Source organism: Mustela lutreola, chromosome 10, assembly GCF_030435805.1.
Source record: "Mustela lutreola isolate mMusLut2 chromosome 10, mMusLut2.pri, whole genome shotgun sequence".
In the NCBI taxonomy this organism is placed as follows: domain Eukaryota; kingdom Metazoa; phylum Chordata; class Mammalia; order Carnivora; family Mustelidae; genus Mustela; species Mustela lutreola.
Window position 1 is genome coordinate 115,762,716 of NC_081299.1, and position 19,401 is coordinate 115,782,116.

A 19,401-nucleotide genomic window follows, 5' to 3' on the forward strand; every position below is an offset into this window, starting at 1 on the left:
CGCTAACCCTAAACCTAAACATAACTCTAACCATGGCCCTCTACAGACCCTGAACCTAAATCTAACGCTGACCCTGACCCTAACACTAACCCCTACCCTAAACCAAACCCTAACCCTGACCTTACGCTATCCTTAACCCTACCATAACCCTACTACTAACTCTAACCGTAACCCAAATCCCAAACCCTACCACCAAAACCTAACTGTGACACTGAGCCTTACGCTAACCCTGACCCCAACGACGTCTAACCCTAACCCTCTGCCTGTGTTCCGTTCACTTGTGATCTTTCTTTGTCAAATAAATAATAAATAAATTCTTAACAAAAAAAGAATGACTCTACTTTTAAATAATAGCTTAAAAGGGGCACCTGGGTGGCTCAGTGGGTTAAAAAGACTTGTAGACCAGTGGATTAGAGTGCCCAGATATGGACCATCAACTCTATGGTCAAAAAATCTTTGACAAAGCAGAGAAAATTACACAGTGGAAAAAAGACAGCCTCTTCAATCAATGGTGCTGGAAAAATTGGACAGCTATTTATGGAAGAATGACACTCAACCATTCTCATACCATACATAAAGATAAATTCGAAATGGACAAACGACCTCAACGTGAGGCAGGAATCTATCAAAATCCTATAGGAGAACATAGGCAGGAACCTCTTGGACACTGGCCACAGCAAATTCTTTCAATACATGTCCCCAAAGACAAAGGAAACAAAAGCAAAAATGAACTTTTGGGACTTCATCAAGATCAAAAGTTTCTGCACAGCAAAGGATACCGTCAACAAAATGAAGAGACAACCCACGGAATGGGAGAAGATTTTCACAAATGACATTACAGATAAAGGGCTGATATCCAAGATCTATAAAGAACTCCTCAAACTCAACACACACAAAACAGATAATCATGTCAAAAAATGGGCAGAAGACATGAACAGACACTTCTCCAAAGAAGACATACAAATGGCAAACAGATGCATGAGAAAATGTTCATCATCATTAGCCATCAGGGAGATTCAAATCAAAAGCACATTGGGATACCACCTTACACAGTTAGAATGGCCAAAATTAACAAGGAAATAAACAACAAGTGTTGGAGAGGATGTGGAGAATGGGGAACCCTCTTACACTATTGGTGAGAATGCCAGTTGGTGCAGCTACTTTGGGATACAGTGTGGAGACTCCTTAAGAAATTAAAATTGACCCTGCAATTGCACTACTGAGTATTTACCCCTAAGATACAGATGCAGTGAAAAGAAGGGACATCTGTACCCTAATGTTTATAGCAGCAATGGCCACAGTCATTAAACATTGGAAAGAACCAAGATGACCTTCAATGGATGAACGGATAAAGAAGATATGATCCATTATTACAATGGAGTATTATGCTTCCTTCTGAAAGGAAGGATACCCAACTTTTGTATCAACATGGACGGGACAGGAGGAGATAATCCTGAGTGGAATAATTCAAGCAGAGATTGTCAATTTCCATATGGTTTCACTTAATTGTGGAGCATAAAGAATAACACAGAAGACACTGGGTGATCAAGAGGAGAAGTGAGTGGGGGGAAATTGGAGGGGGAGACAAACCATGAGAGACTCTGAGAAACAAACTGAGAGTTTTGAGGGGAGGGGGCAGAGGGTTGGGTAAGCCTGTTAATGGGAGTTATGGAGGGCACATATTGCATGGAGCACTGGGTGTGGTGCATAAACAGTGAATTTTGGAACCCTGAAAAAAATAAAATAAAAATGACAACAACTCCTTTTCCCAACATGTGGTAGGAGTCCCCCAAATGATTGGAAGCAGCCTCCATTAGAGATCAATCCACTGCATGTTGAAGGTCCTCCCACTTCAAAAAGACCAGGAAATATCCAATCCCAAAACAAAGTAAGGGCCAGCTCCACCTCATGGAATACCACCTGCTCTCCCTTAGATAGTGTGCTGTTGCTTTAATAAACCTGCCTTCTGCTTTCTCTTGGGCATTGATCTCTAATTCTCACAGGCCAACAATAAAAATAATGATGGTTTACCATTACAATTCATAGAAAAGGAGGTACAGGGAAATTGAATGAAAGGGAATAACAAAGTAGGTTCATAAGTCAATCTTCCTTGTAAAAAAATTAACCTGAAAGTGCGTTTCTGCCACCTCTTTCCTGTTTGATATGATAAAGAATGACCACGATACATGAATTAGAGTTCGGGATTTTGAAAAGCATAATAGCTTTATACCAACACTTGAGCTTTTATTTATTTATTTATTTATTTATTTATTGCTAACAAGATAGGTCGATTTGATGTGCAGTTCCTGACAACCAACCTCAGAAGAAATTCCATCTTCATGAGAAGTCAGAAAGAACCACAAACCAAACCTCAAAATAGATTCAAAGAGAAAATACTCTTAAAAAAATTTCCCTTCCTGGGGCACCCGAGTGGCTCAGTGTGTTTGGCTCACTGGGCCTTTGCGTTCGGCTCAGGTCATGATCCTAGGGTCCTGGGATTGAGCCCCATGTCTGGCTCTCTACTCAGCAGGGAGCCTGCTTCCACTTCTCTCTCTGCCTGCTCTCTGCCTACTTGTGATCTCTGTCTGTCAAATAAATAAATAAAATCTTTTAAAAAAATGTCCCTTGGGCACCTGGGTGGCAGAGTGAGTTAAAGCCTCTGCCTTCGGCTCAGGTCATGATTCCAGGGTCCTGGGATCGAGCCCCACATCAGGCTCACTCCTCAGCAGGGAGCCTGTTTCTTCCTCTCTCTCTGCCTGCCTCTCTTCCTACTTGTGATCTCTATCAAATTAATAAATAAAATCTTTAAAAATAAAATTTCCCTTCCTATCAGAAGCAGACCAAACCACTAACAAATTCCCCAGAAAGCTTCATCTAAAAGGTTGTACTTTCTTCAGACACCCAGCAGGACCTTCTTCTCTGGGCCTGGTATTTCTTCAATGGCCTATTCCAGAGAATAAGACACTAAACTACTGAGCGCCAAGGGCCTCAGAACCACGAAAGAGATGATGAGGGGCACAAAGTATGCCTCTGGTCACCAAGAGGGTATGTTAACGTTTGCTGCTTTTCTGCATTTTTCAAAGCTGAGTTTTTAGCTGGTGGCAGCTCCTTTAGGATAAATTGCTGATACCGTATAGTAAAAGCTATTATATGATCTTTTACAAACCATTTGCTATCTTTGCAATCTCATGTGCCAAGACAGACACGGATTATTTAAAACCCTGAAGAGAGTGCTATTGCATTTAAATTGCCTGTAACCTTCGTATAATAGATTTATGATTGATGATAGATTTAGTTAAAATATAACTGTTTTAAATATTTATTCTTAGTAAACGATTTCAAACTATGCTCATTTAAGTAAGTTGGTGCATAATCCCATTTCTATTAAAACATAGTGCAAGGACCAATGCCACGCTTCCGCAAGAACTCCAAGCTCTTTTTCTAGAATGGCCATATGCGTATGTATCAGGCATCCTCTTTTCACTCCATTGAGGAGCACCTACCATGGAGGTCATGTAATAACCAATAACCAAAAAACAAACAAAAAACCCAAACATCCAGGTCGAAGTGATTCGCGCGTGCCATCATGCAATGGCGGACCCTGCCTGGAGACTAGGAGACTGCTCAAAGAGATCGCTGGCAGGCATCTCAGCCCAGGCCTGTGCTGGGGAAGCTGGTTCCCGGCTTTGGGCACAATCAGGAAGCCAGCGAAGTGACCCGGAGTGCAGCTGGGTTTAGGGCTGATGATCTTTTCGCAGCCAGGCAGCACTCCGACACCCGCTCCGGGAGCCAGGCTAGGAGGCTGCCCAGCGCTGGCGCTGGCCACGCTCGCAGGCCCCCAGGGCTTCGCCGGCGCCCGTGCCCGGGCCCACGCCTCAGGGCTGAGGGGGAGGGGGGCGCGGGCGGCCCGGAGAAGGGGCTTTGCTAATTGCGGAAGCGGGAAGTGAGCTCGCGGAGGACTCGGCAGAGAGTCTGAGAGGAGGTGGAGGGGCTGGCAGAGGAGGGGCTCTCAGCGCCATGGTGCTGTGCTGCGGCCTAGTCAGGACTCAGGACCCCCTTCCTCGCCGCCCCTGCACTCCCGCGCTCCAGCCCAGCCCCTGAGGCTGCGCTGTCCCGCTCCCGTGGCCCGCTGCCCCGCCCCACCCCATGGCTTCTCCGGAAGACCCTCTGCGAGCAGGTAAAGTGACACCGCGCCACGCCCTCATCTGGAGCAGAAAGCGCGGGCCGCGAGCTCGCGGGGGTGTTGGGACCCAGCCTCCCGCGACCCCCGGGGCAGCAGGACCACCCCGGACGACACACCGCACCCGGGACCCCACGGAATCGGGCCAGGGACGGAGCCATGCGAGGTGCCCCCCCGCCAGCGAGCGCAATAGCCCCCATCATTTGGCACCCCCACGCTGGGTGCTGAGGACCCCCTTCCCTCATCCCGAGCCTTGGACCCGCCACTTTTGTTCTGGACTTGGGATCCCAGGTGGAAACTAGTCCCTCAGACCTACCTGGCAGCAAGGAGCGCAGGGAGGGATTCTCGGGTTTTCCACCCTGGCTCTTCCTCTCTCCACATTCACATGCCTTCTGGCCTCCCTCTCCTCACCACATTGTCACTTTTATTAAATGGTTTTGTTCTGCATGTTGACCCACAGAGCGATTCCATGAATGAATATACTGGAAATTAAGTCGGAGCCCACCTGTGAGAGCCCACCTGTGGAGGCCTTTCATTAGAATGGTCTCTGGTTCTAGCCTCAGTTCAGAATACTGTGTGTACCTGAGGACCGAGTCCAGATGTTTCTTTCATCTCTGACTTGAATTTGAATCCTAACGTCACTATGACCTGGGAAGCCGAGGTCCACAGCATCTTCATCTGAAATTCCACTAGAGCTCCCATTTACCTAGTACCCAGCCTGAGTCTGTTTTCCACTACTGTCAGGGTTCCAGAAGTTCATGCACTGCCCACCACTGACAGTAGGGGCATCTCTCTGTCCAGATTTTCCCTTTACATAAGGAGGTCAGTTACAGGAGATTAGGGCCCACTCTAACGACCTCACTGTAATGTGATTGCATCTGTAAGGACTCTAGTTCCAAGTAAGGTCACGTTCTGTGGTACCAGAGATAAGGACAGCAGCAAGGTTTCTGGGGGTAATGCAAGGTCAGCTCTTAACAGTCCACTCACTGGCTCCCCAAATTCGTGTCCTTCCCGTGTGCAAAATACCTTCACCCAATGCCCTCCAAAGCACTAATCATGCCAGAATCAACTCAAAATCTGAAATCTCATCTGTCCGCCTCCACTGAAAGACCTAGATCTCACCCAGACCATGGGACCTAAGGACTGCATCCAGAAGCCACAGTCTCCTGGTAAAGCTTCCCATCAGGTCCTGACATCACCCTCATTCATCCCAGCAGCCGAGGGCCTACAGTTCCCAGAGACAGTTTCTCAGAGGAAGTTTGAAGACCACCTCAGAGGACGTTCTTTGGGAGTGAATGAAGAGGGAAGGGGGTCAGAGACTCCTGCCATTCCCAGGGCACCCAGAACCCAGAGAGTGAGGCCTTGGGTGCTTTCTAGTGACAGATTCAAGGCAATTCTTTGACTTTGGGACTTCAGAGTTAACTTAGTTTTCATTTGTGATTATTATTTTTGTGTGGGGTTCATAGCTTTTCTTTTGACCTATGGCTGTTTTCACTCCCGGTTCTGAAGAAGCCCCTAAATCCTAACCCTGTTGAGGACTCTGAAAGCTCTCAGAGCAGCAGTACTGGGGGACAGTGTGGACACATGGTTTGGTTTCTCCTCTGGCCTGATTCTGCGGCAGCCCCGCTCTGTCCTCCTAAGACTTCAGAGCAATAGCTGAATAAGTGGAGAAAGGACCAGGGGTCAGGAAGGTGGCCACCGAAGAGTGACTTCTCTGGAGGGTGGCTGAGCTAGTGAGTGAGAGTGTTTGTCCAGCTCTGCCTGCAGTCTGGATGGAGCTGAACAGGGGCCAGGGAAGGGGAGGAGGAGCAGAGAGCAGGGACAAAGGGACCAAAGAGGAGATTCAGACGAAGGGAAGTAATTGGGAGGAGAGAAGAAACTCTAGAAGACAGGCATGTAGAAAGGAAAAGGGATGAAGTGGGCATCGGGAAAGGGCACCACCAGGGATGGAGAGAGGGGAAGGGAAGAGGGAGGGAGGGAGGAAAGGGGAAAGGAAGAAGGGAGGAGTCAGCACGCCAGGGCTCCCCCTGCATCTGAAGAAGAGGTGCCTGGTCGCTCTTGTCAAACAGGGTGCTCACTCTTTGGTCCCAGTTTCTGCTTCCAGTGCTCTTGGGCTTTGCAGCAAATTAATGACATATATAAAATTATAGGGAAATGACACCTTCTGTTCCATTATGAGTACAGCTTTTAAAATGGTCTCATGAGGCAGGGATTCTAACCATTGGCTGCGCAAGGCATGAGGCCTGTTAGTGATTCTATTTTTTCCTCTGCAGAATGGGTCTTTCTACATTCCAGGTCCTTTCTACCCCCAAAAATAATGCAGCGATTCTCTCAGTGAGTTGTACATTTGGTTTAAACAGCCAACTGTCTCTTAAAAGGGACTTTTGTTTAAAGTCCTTTAAAAAAAAAAAGTCCTTTCAAAAAAATATTTTTTTTAATTTTTTTATTTTTTAATCCCATATGTTTACTCTGATCCTGGAACTTTGTCACTTTAACTTTCTCTTTTGATTAAAATAATCTTCATCATCAGCACCTACTGCTCTCCTCTCCTGGTGGTCTCTCCAGAAGGGGTCTTCTCTAGCTCTACTACCAGGAGATGGGCACTTCCCCTCTACCCGTGTTGCCGGACCAACCTTACCTATCCTGCAGGGTCAGGTCGGCCTGGCCTTTTATCTGTTTTTCTCTTCTGAGTGGTTAGTTTTTCATAGATTCCGTGCTTTGCTTTTGTCAGGATTTACCCTGGACTTTCAAAACCCTTTTCTTGTGCCAGTGAAGCCTAGGAAACAGTCCTGATGAGAGAACCACGAACTCGAACAGATCATGTTTATCCTGAATGTTCTGTCCAAAATGAAAAATACATTTCTGAGGAGCCTCGAGATCTCTGAGAAGGGAAGTTTCACCAAATCTGTCATGTAGGGGAATCAATTCCGATTCTGTGTCAATTTTCCTACTTTCCCAGCTAATAATTCTCTACCTCAGAAAGCCCACTCTCAACCGTTTCCTCTCTCAAAGGCAGTTGCTCTTAGAGTCTGCACATGGCACTTGGGGCCTGCTGGTCGTTGGCTACTGCCCTCTGTACCTTGGGTCTAACAGCTGCGGGGCATCAAGATGAGAACGTCTCTTGTTCTAAGACTTAATATAGTTTGGGGCACTTGGGAAGCAATATTCACTTTTTAAGTTGATCCAAGTGTTCGACCTTTTTTAATTATTCTAGTTCCACTGTTTACTTGTTCTAAGATTTGTGCTCCCCCCCCCCATTTTAATATGTCTTAAGGTGGCATTCACCTTGCACTTGAGGATATATCTTAGTTTAACTGGCAGCATTTTTCTTTCTTAGTCGAACATAAACTATAGTGCATCTTACCCTTGATGAAAGCTCGGATGCAATTAAATACTCTATTATGGTTATGATTCTGATATTTGAAATCCTCCGGTAGTTCCCTGTGCCCCTACAGTGTAGTACCTCACCTCGGCATAGCATACAAACAATCTCAGCCCCAGTTTTAACCCCGGGGCTCAGCCTCCATCCCCAGGTGATGCTGTGAGATCAGCTGTCCGTTGTCATGAACGTGCTGTAGCTTCCCGAATGCACTGTGCTGCCTCCTGGCACTTTGAAACTTGACACTCTCATCCTCATTCTTTGCTTTGCCCTTGTCCATCACCTCCCCTGAAAATCAGTTCCTAAGTGGCTTTTCCCAGCTCCAACCTACCCTTGGCAGTCTTTTATCTCCCTGTGGTAAAGACTGTCACACTGCACCATGGACATGCCCATTGTCCCACTGAGAAGAGAAAAGGGACAGTGAGGGCCCCCCAGCATTTGCAGCTTTAGTGCAGAGCCCCATGCCTGGCTTGCAAGAAATGCCAGATCATGAAGACAAACGGAGATCATCCTCTGGCTAAAACCAGCTCTTCTTTACCTACCGCAGGATCTGGATCAATAAAGAGCAGCCAGTTATTATTGCTGTTTTTCTAGGGATTGTTTCCCCATATATTTCCCAGGTCTTTACTCTTTTTATAGCACTTTAATTCAGGCTTCAACCACTTCCTAGTCTGATCAGGTGAAATCATTTTCCTTCCCATACCCTCGATGTATTTCACACCTAGTAATTCTTTTTTAAAAAAACTTATTTACCCATTTGACAGATCACAAGTAGGTAGAGAGAAAGACAGAGGGGGGGGATGCAGGCTCCCCGCTGAGCAGAGAGCCCGATGTGGCGCTCCATCCCAGGACCCTGATATCATGACCTGAGCCGAAGACCGAGGCCTAAAGCACTGAGCCACCCAGGAGCCACATATCTGGTAATTTATAATCAACGTGGATTTGCTGCATCAAATAGTTCCTTCTTCTTCAAATATAAATATGTAAATATATTGATTAAATCACGCGCATGTCTTAGTTGAATGTCATACCTTTAGTAGCAAACTTGAAATATTGGCCATTGGTTTTGATTTTTGTTTTGGTTTGTTTTGGTTCGGTTTTTGTAATTTTAAAAATCCCTCCAGTCCTTGGCTCTGTCTGACCTGATTGCTTTCAGCTGTTTCTGCAACAAAGGTGTCCGGGTAGCGAAAACTCTCATTGTTTACAGTGGCGCCCCCTTCTGAACACTTTGTTCATAAAAAGCTTTTTTTTTTTTTTTGTTGATTATGGTAAATATGGAACAACAATGAGGTATTTCAAAGAGGTGAACCACAGATAAATTTCTCTAAGGGTAGGGTGAGGGTTACTCAAAAAGGAACTTGACAAGGCTTTTAAAGATATCAACAATCATTATAACATAACGTGACTGATTGTTACCGTGCTCTTAACTGGGCAAACACTTGTTGGCTTCCAAGATAAACTAACGTAGTTGACATGGTTCTAGCGGCCTTCTAGCACAGGGTCTCATGAGGCAGGGATTCTAGCCACTGGCTGTGCAAGGCATGAGGCCTGTTAGTGATTCTATTTTTTCCTCTGCAGAATGGGTCTTTCTACATTCCAGGTCCTTTCTACCCCAATAAATAATGCAGCGATTCTCTCAGTGAGTTGTACTTTTGGTTTAAACAGCCAACTGTCTCTTAAAAAGGACTTTTGTATAAAGTCCTTTAAAAAAAAAAAGTCCTTTCAAAAAATTTTTTTTTTTTTTTTTTTTTTTTTTTTTTTTTTTTTTTTTTTTTTTTTTTACTTTTTAATCCCATATGTTTACTCTGATCCTGGAACTTTGTCATTTTGACCTTCTATGCTGATTAAAATATTCTTCATCATCAGCACCTACTTCTCTCCTCTCCTGGTGGTCTCTCCGGAAGGGGTCTTCTCTAGCTCTTCTTGCAGGGGATGGGCACTTCCCCTCTACCCCTGTTGCCGGACCAACCTTACCTATCCTGCAGGGTCAGGTCGGCCTGGCCTTTTATCTGTTGTTCTCTTCTGAGTGGTTAGTTTTTCATAGATCGGGCTTTGCCATTGTCAGGATTTACTCTGGACTATCAAAACCCTTTAGTTGTGCCACTGAAGCCTAAGAACTGTCCTGATGAGAGAACCAGAAACTCGAACAGATCATATTTATCCTGAATGTTCCATCCAAAATGAAAAATACATTTCTGAGGAGACTCAAGATCTCTGAGAAGGGAAGTTTCATCAACTCTGTCATGTAAGGGGCATCAATTCCAATTCTGTGTCAATTTTCCTCCTTTCCCAGCTAATAATTCTCTACCTCAGCAAGCCCACGCTCAACCGTTTCCTCTCTCAAAGGCAGTTGCTCTTAGAGTCTGCACATGGCACTTGGGGCCTGCTGGTCGTTGGCTACTGCCCTCTGTACCTTAGGTCTAACAGCTGCGGGGCATCAAGATGAGAACGTCTCTTGTTCTAAGACTTAATATAGTTTGGGGCACATGGGAAGCAATAATCACTTATTTTGTTGATCCAAGTGTTCGACCTTTCTTAATTATTCTAGTTCCACTGTTTACTTGTTCTAAGAATTGTCCCCCCCCCCATTTTAATATCTCTTAAGGTGGCACTCACGTTGCACTTGATGACATATCTTAGTTTTACTGACAGCATTTCTCTTAGTCGAACATAAATTATAGTGCATCTTACCCTTGATGAAAGCTCGGATGCAATTAAATACTCTATTATGGTTACGATTCTGATATTGAAATCCTCTGGTAGCTCCCTGTCCCCCCACAGTGTAGTACCTCACCTCCTCGGCATAGTATACAAACCATCTGACCCCCAGTGTTAACCCCGGGGCTCAGCCTCCATCCGCAGGTGATGCTGTGAGATCAGCTGTCGGTTGTCATGAACTTGCCGTAGTTTCCCGAATGCACTGTGCTGCCTCCTGGCACTTTGAAACTTGACGCACTCATCCTCACTCTTTGCTTTGCCCTTGTCTATCACCTCCCCTGAAAATCAGTTCATAAGTGGCTTTTCCCAGCTCCAAACTACACTTGGCAGTCTTTTATCTCCCTGTGGTAAAGGCTGTCACACTGCACCATGGATATGTCCGTTGTCCCCTTGAGAAGAGAAAAGGGACAGTGAGGGCCCCCCAGAATTTGCAGCTCTAGTGCAGAGCCCCATGCCTGGTTTGCAGGAAATGCCAGATCATGAATACAAACAGAGATCATCCTCTGGCTAAAACCAGCTCTACTTTGCCTACCGCAGGATCTGGATCAATTAGGAGCAGCCAGTTATTATTGCTGTTTTTCTAGTGATTTTTTCCCCATACATTTCCCAGGTCTTTTCTCTTTTTATAGCACTTTAATTCAGGCTTCAACCACTTCCTAGTCTGATCATGTGAAATCATTTTCCTTCCCATACCCTCGATGTATTTCACACTTAGTAATTCTTTTTTTAAAGATCTTATTTACCCATTTGACAGATCACAAGTAGGTAGAGAGGCAGGCAGAGAGAGAGGGGGAAGCAGGCTCCCCGCTGAGCAGAGAGCCTGATTTGGGGCTCCATCCCAGGACCCTGTAATCATGACCTGAGCCGAAGGCAGAGGCCTAAACCACTGAGCCACCCAGCAGCCCCATATCTGGTAATTTTTAATCAACGTGGATTTGCTGCATCAAATAGTTCCTTCTTTTTCAAATATAAATATATAAATATATTGATCAAGTCACACGCATGTCTTAGGAGAATGTCATACCTTTAGTAGCAAACTTGAAATCTTGGCCATTGGTTATGATTTTTGTTTTGGATTGATTTGGTTTGGTTTTGTGTAATTTTAAGAATCCCTCCAGCCCTTGACTCTGTCTGACCTGATTGCTTTCAGCTGTTTCTGCAACAAAGTTGTCCTGGCAGCGAAAACTCTCATTGTTTACAGTGGCGCCCCCTTCTGAACACTTTGTTAATAAAAGGTGTTTTTTTTTGGGGGGGGGTATGGTAAATTTGGAACAACAATGAGGTATTTCAAAGAGGTGAACCACAGATAAATTTCTCTAAGGGTGGGGTGAGGGTTACTCAAAAAGGAACTTGACAAGGCTTTTAAAGATATAGACAGTCATTATAACATAACGTGACTGATTGTTACCGTGCTCTTAGCTGGGCAAACACTTGTTGGCTTCCAAGATAGACTAACATAGTTGAGATGGTTCTAGCGGCCTTCTAGCACAGGGTCTCATGAAGCAGGGATTCTAGCCACTGGCTGTGCAAGGCATGAGGCCTGCTAGTGATTCTATTTTTTCCTCTGCAGAATGGGTCTTTCTACATTCCAGGTCCTTTCACCCCAATAAATAATGCGGCGATTCTCTCAGTGTTTTGTACTTTTGGTTTAAGCAGCCAGCTGTCTCTTAAAAAGGACTTTTCTTTAAAGTCCTTTAAAAAAACGTCCTTTTGATGAGGGAGCATGAGGCTGGCTGAGAACAGAGCAGGGGCTGTGCCTTGCACCCCTTCTCTACCCATTCCCCTTGGTAATATGTGTGACATTTCACAGGCACCCCTGACTGCCCTAAAAGAAGAGCAAATGGTTATCTTGCAGAGATCACAGTCCTGCAAGGCAGGAGTCTCTCTTGGTTTACAAATGTCCTTGACATTTACAACAAAGAAGTTGCCTTATCAATAGCCCAATTTCCAAAGATACATAACTCAGTTCCTCAAGCCCTCCCCTCCATAAAAAAAACCGAAGGAGATGCAGGTAGAAGGAAAAGTAAATAAAGTTAAATTTCTTTTAAGACCTAAATATCGCTAACAAGGACGTTTGATAGCAGGAATGTAACATTCCACCAGGAGACTCCCAATTGAATTTATGTTAGTGCCTCATTAGAGGGAAAGTGGCCTTGGCTTGATAGTAACCAGGCCTTCCATATCCTGACAGTCTTCTTTATCCCAATAGCCCTTCTGAACAACCCTTTGTCCTCACCTACCCAACTCCTGTGTATATAACCAGCCACTCCTCACATGCCTGGGGCAGCAGCTCTTCCTGCCCATGGGTCCTGTCCCCGTGCTTTAATAAACCACCATTTTGCACCAAAGATGTCTTAAGAATTCTTTCTTTAGTCGTCAGTTCTGAACCTCACCCCACCAAACATGACTTAGGATCTGGAAATTCATCAATTTCAAAAAAAAAAAAATCTTTTTTTTCATTTTTTATTTTTTAATCCCATATGTTTACTCTGAATCTGGAACTTTGTCATTTCGACCTTCTCTTTTGATTAAAATATTCTTTGTCCTCCCCCCCCCCATTTTAATATCTCTTAAGGTGGCACTCAGCTTGCACTTGAGGACACTTCTTAGTTTAACTGACAGCATTTCTCTTTCTTAGTCGAACATAAACTATAGTGCATCTTAACTGATGAAAGCTAGGATGCAATTAAATACTCTATTATGGTTACTATTCTGATATTTGAAATCCTCCTTTAGCACCCTGTGCCCCTTCAGTGTAGTACCTCACCTCCTAGGCATAGTATACAAACCATCCCAGCCCCAGTGTTAACCCCGCGGCTCAGCCTCCATCCGCAGGTGATGCTGAGATCAGCTGTCGGTTGTCATGAACTTGCTGTAGTTTCCCGAATGCACTGTGCTGCCTCCTGGCACTTTGAAACTTGACACTCTCATCCTCATTCTTCGCTTTGCCCTTGTCTATCACCTCCCCTGAAAATCAGTTCCTAAGTGGCTTTTCCCTGCTCCAACCTACCCTTGGCAGTCTTTTATCTCTCTGTGGTAAAGCCTGTCACACTGAACCGCGGACATGCCCGTAGTCCCGCTGAGAAGAGAAAAGGGACAGTGAGGGCCCCCCAGAATTTGCAGCTCTAGTGCAGAGCCCCATGCCTGGCTTGCAGGAAATGCCAGGTCATGAAGACAAACAGAGATCATCCTCTGGCTAAAACCAGCTCTTCTTTGCCTACCGCAGGATCTGGATCATTAAAGAGCAGACAGTTATTAATGCTATTTTTCTAGGGATTTTTTCCCCATATATTTCCCAGGTCTTTACTCTTTTTATAGCACTTTAATTCAGGCTTCAACCACTTCCTAGTCAGATCAGCTGAAATCATTTTCCTTCCCATACCCTCGATGTATTTCACACTTAGTAATTCTTTTTTTAAAGATCTTATTTACCCATTTGACAGATCAGAAGTAGGAAGAGAGGCAGGCAGAGAGAGAGGGGGAAGCAGGCTCCCCGCTGAGCATAGAGCCTGATGTGGGGCTCCATCCCATGACCCTGAAATCATGACCTGAGCCGAAGTCAGAGGCCTAAACCACTGAGCCACCCAGGAGCCCCATATCTGGTAATTTTTAATCAACGTGGATTTGCTGCATCAAATAGTTCCTTCTTCTTCAAATATAAATATATAAATATATTGATCAAATCACACGCATGTCTTAGGAGAATGTCATACCTTTAGTAGCAAACTTGAAATCTTGGCCATTGGTTTTGATTTTTGTTTTGGTTTGATTTGGTTCGGTTTTTGTAATGTTAAAGATCCCTCCAGCCCTTGGCTATGTCTGACCTGAATACTTTCAGCTGTTTCTGCAACAAAGTTGTCCTGGCAGCGAAAACTCTCATTGTTTACAGTGGCTCCCCCTTCTGAACACTTTGTTTATAAAAAGCTTTTTTTTTGGGGGGGTATGGTAAATGTGGAACATCAATGAGGTATTTCAAAGAGGTGAACCACAGATAAATTTCTCTAAGGGTGGGGTGAGGGTTACTCAAAAAGGAACTTGACAAGGCTTTTAAAGATATAGACAGTCATTATAGCATAACGTGACTGATTGTTACCGTGCTCTTAACTGGGCAAACACTTGTTGGCTTCCAAGATAGACTAACATAGTTGAGATGGTTCTAGCGGCCTTCTAGCAAAGGGTCTCATGAGGCAGGGATTCTAGCCACTGGCTGTGCAAGGCATGAGGCCTGTTAGTGATTCTCTTGTTTCCTCTGCAGAATGGGTCTTTCTACATTCCAGGTCCTTTCACCCCAATAAATAATGCAGCGATTCTCTCAGTGAGTTGTACTTTTGGTTTAAACAGCCAACTGTCTCTTAAAAAGGACTTTTGTATAAAGTCCTTTAAAAAAAAAAAGTCCTTTCAAAAAAATCTTTTTTTTTTTAATTTTTTTATTTTTTAATTCCATATGTTTACTCTGATCCTGGAACTTTGTCATTTTGACCTTCTCTGCTGATTAAAATATTTTTCATCATCAGCACCTACTGCTCTCCTCTCCTGGTGGTCTCTCTGGAAGGGGTCTTCTCTAGCTCTTCTAGCAGGAGATGGGCACTTCCCCTCTACCCCTGTTGCCGGACCAACCTTACCTATCCTGCAGGGTCAGGTCGGCCTGGCCTTTTATCTGTTGTTCTCTTCTGAGTGGTTAGTTTTTCATAGATACCGTACTTTGCTTTTGTCAGGATTTACTCTGGACTTTCAAAACCCTTTTCTTGTGCCCATGAAGGCTAGGAAACAGTCCTGATGAGAGAACCAGGAACTCGAACAGATCATGTTTATCCTGAATGTTCTGTCCAAAATGAAAAATACATTTCTGAGGAGCCTCAATACCTCTGAGAACGGAAGTTTCACCAACTCTGTCATGTAGGGGCATCAATTCCGATTCTGTGTCAGTTTTCCTACTTTCCCAGCTAATAATTCTCTACCTCAGAAAGCCCACTCTCAACCGTTTCCTCTCTCAAAGGCAGTTGCTCTTAGAGTCTGCACATGGCACTTGGGGCCTGCTGGTCATTGGCTACTGCCCTCTGTACCTTGGGTCTAGCAGCTGCAGGGCATCAAGATGAGAACGTCTCTTGTTCTAAGACTTAATATAGTTTGGGGCACATGGTAAGCAATAATCACTTTTTAAGTTGATCCAAGTGTTCGAACTTTCTTAATTATTCTAGTTCCACTATTTACTTGTTCTAAGATTTGTCCTCCCCCCCAATTTTAATATGTCTTAAGGTGGCATTCACGTTGCACTTGAGGATATATCTTAGTTTAACTGGCAGCATTTCTCTTTCTTAGTCGAACATAAACTATACTGCATCTTACCCTTGATGAAAGCTAGGATGCAATTAAATACTCTATTATGGTTATGATTCTGATATTTGAAATCCTCCAGTAGCTCCCTGTGCCCCCACAGTGTAGTACCTCACCTCCTAGGCATAGTATACAAACCATCTCAGCCCCAGTTTTAACCCCGGGGCTCAGCCTCCATCCGCAGGTGATGCTGTGAGATCAGCTGTCGGTTGTCATGAACTTGCTGTAGTTTCCCGAATGCACTGTGCTGCCTCCTGGTACTTTGAAACTTGACACACTCATCCTCATTCCTCGCTTTGCCCTTGTCTATCACCTCCCCTGAAAATCAGTTCCTAAGTGGCTTTTCCCAGCTCCAACCTACCCTTGGCAGTCTTTTATCTCCCTGTGGTAAAGCCTGTCACACTGAACCGCGGACATGCCCGTAGTCCCGCTGAGAAGAGAAAAGGGACAGTGAGGGCCCCCCAGAATTTGCAGCTCTAGTGCAGAGCCCCATGCCTGGCTTGCATGAAATGCAAGATCATGAAGACAATCGGAGTTCATCCTCTGGCTAAAACCAGCTCTTCTTTGCCTACCGCTAGATCTGGATCATAAAAGAGCAGCCAGTTATTAATGCTGTTTTTCTAGGGATTTTTCCCCATATATTTCCAAGGTCTTTACTATTTTTATAGCACTTTAATTCAGGCTTCAACCACATCCTAGTCTGATCAGGTGAAATCATTTTCCTCCCCGTACCCTCGATGTATTTCACAACTAGTAATTCTTTTTTAAAAAATCTTATTTACCCATTTGACTGTTCACAATTAGGTAGAGAGAAAGACAGAGGGGGGGGATGCAGGCTCCCCGCTGAGCAGAGAGCCTGATAGGCTCTCCATCCCAGGACTCTGTAATCATGACCTGAGCCGAAGGCAGAGGCCTAAACCACTGAGGCACCCAGGAGCCCCATATCTGGTAATTTATAATCAACGTGGATTTGCTGCAATAATAGTTCCTTATTCTTCAAATATAAATATATAAATATATTGATCAAGTCACGCGCATGTCTTAGGAGAATGTCATACCTTTAGTAGCAAACTTGAAATCTTGGCCATTGGTTTTGATTTTTGTTTTGGTTTGATTTGGTTCGGTTTTTGTAATTTTAAAAATCCCTCGAGCCCTTGGCTCTGTCTGACCTGATTGCTTACAGCTGTTACTGCAAAAAAGCTTTCCGGGCAGCGAAAACTCTCATTGTTTACATTGGCGCCCCATTCTGAACACTTTGTTTATAAAAAGCTTTTTTTTTTTTTTTTTTTTTTTTTTTTTTGGCTATGGTAAATGTGGAACAACAGTGAGGTATTTCAAAGAGGTGAACCACAGATAAATTTCTCTAAGGGTGGGGTGAGGGTTACTCAAAAAGGAACTTGACAAGGCTTTTAAAGATATCGACAGTCATTATAGCATAACGTGACTGATTGTTACCGTGCTCTTAACTGGGCAAACACTTGTTGGCTTCCAAGATAGACTAACGTAGTTGACATGGTTCTAGCGGCCTTCTAGCACAGGGTCTCATGAGGCAGGGATTCTAGCCACTGACTGTGCAAAGCATGAGGCCTGTTAGTAATTCTATTTTTTCCTCTGCAGAATGGGTCTTTCTACATTCCAGGTCCTTTCTACCCCAATAAATAATGCAGCGATTCTCTCAGTGAGTTGTACTTTTGGTTTAAACAGCCAACTGCCTCTTAAAAAGGACTTTTGTACTCGCAGAAACAGCTCCCTGAAATAACGGGGAGTTAGACGCCGTCTTCCTCCAGGATGTGGAAGCTTGGAGGAGGCACGGGGTTTAAGGGGAAGGGGTGGGGAGAGTCCCCCAAAGTCCCTATTCAGTGCATGGGCGGTGTGCAGGGATACTGTCACCTCTCCTTTCCTGTGGAGAAAGCACTGGGCTTGTCCGCGATTCCGCCTGAGCGCCAGAGTAAAAGGCCAAGCGATGCCTACACCGGGAGATGGTAGTGTGTATAGGGTGCCATCCTAGGCTCCGCACGCTACTGCAGGGTTGTGGCTGTGTCTGCTTAGTTTGGCCTGGCAGGGTGAATCCAGCACGCGAACAAGGAGCCCGGTAAAAAAGGCCCAAGAGGCACCAGCTCTCCCGCAGCTCTTCTTCCGTGATGCGACTGAAGCCATGCTGAGGAAGCAGCGGCGAAGTGATGTTCGCTCCAAGCTAAAGCCTCTGCGAAAGCACAGCATTCGCTGAGAAATGTTCTACGGGCTACTGCTGCTTGCCTGAGCCCTGTGTAGCGGTGGGAGAAACCCGCATACTGCGAAAGCCTCTTTGCCTTGTCATCTGCCCTTGGAAAGCACAGCATTCATGGGAAATCTGAGTTGGGTATGGGAATGCTGCTGCTGCTTGCTGAGCTAGTCTCCGCCTCACGGTGGAAGATACCCGCATGGAGCGAAATACTCTTTGCCCTAGCATTCCCTCTGCCTGAGAGAGAAGCGTGGTTGCACACGTCGGTCACCGCGCTCCCCAGGAGCAAGTGTGGGAAGGCACGGCACGCCGCCCACAGAGAAGAGAAGGAGCCGTTGGCCTTGGGGTCATGAAATGCTCGGGAAGCAGCATAGCGTGCCGTGGCACGATCAACAGGGCGGTGGCAAGACAAGTGTCCCCCGCTCCCTGTCCAGAGAGATGGAAGCCTGGCTGCTAAGGAGACATGAGGGGACGTCTAGGGCAGGGGCGTGTGCTCCACTCTGAGGAAGGAGTCTGGGAAGAAGGCAGGCCTGTCCTGTGCCTCTGGTCCCAAGGGGACAGCATCTTCTTGGCCACCTGTCCCAAGGGCAGACTTGGGCTTGCCACCAGGTGCCATACCCGTAACTCGCAGAAACAGCCCGATGGAGAAACGGGCAGTCAGATGCCGTCTTCCACCAAGATGTGGCAGTGATGTGGGTGGCAGGGAGTGTGCCAAGGAAGGAATGGAGACTGTCCCCCACAGTTCCCCATCCCAGTGCACGGGCCGTGTGCAGGGATCCTGTCACGTCTCCTTTCCTGTGGTGAAAGCACTGGTCTAGTCGGCGAGTCCGCCTGAGCGCCAGAGTAAAAGGCCAAGCGATGCCTACACCGGGAGATAGTAGTGTGTATAGGGTGCAATCCTAGGCACCGCACGCTGCTGCAGGGTTGTAGCTGTGTCTGCTTAGTTCGGCCTGGCAGGGTGAATCCAGGACGCGAACAAGGAGCCCGGGTAAAAAGGCCCAAGAGGCACCAGCTCTCCCGCAGCTCTTCTTCCGTGACGCGACTGAAGCCTTGCTGATGAAGCAGCGGCGAAGTGATGTTCGCTCCAAGCCAAAGCCTTCGCGAAAGCACAGTATTCGCTGAGAAATGTTCTGCGGGCTGCTGCTGCTTGCCTGAGCCCTGTCTCGCGGTGGGAGAAACCCGTATAGAGCGAAAGCCTCTTTGCCTTCTCATCTGCCCTTGGAGAGCACAGCATTCGTTGTGAAATCTGACTTGGATTTGGGGATGCAGGTGCTGCTTGCTGAGCTAGTCTCCACGGCACGGTGGAAGATACCCGCATGGAGCGAAATACTCTTTGCCCTAGCATCCCCTCTGCCTGAGAGAGAAGCGTGGTTGCACACGTCTATCACCGCGCACCCCAGGAGCAAGGGTGGGGAAGGCACGGCACGCCGCCCCCAGTTAAGTGAAGGAGCCGTTGGCCTCTGGGTCGGGAAACGCTCGGGAAGCAGGATAGCCTGCCATGGCACGAACAGCAGGCCGGTGGCAAGACAAGTGTCCCCCGCTCCCTGTCCAGAGAGATGGAAGCCTGGT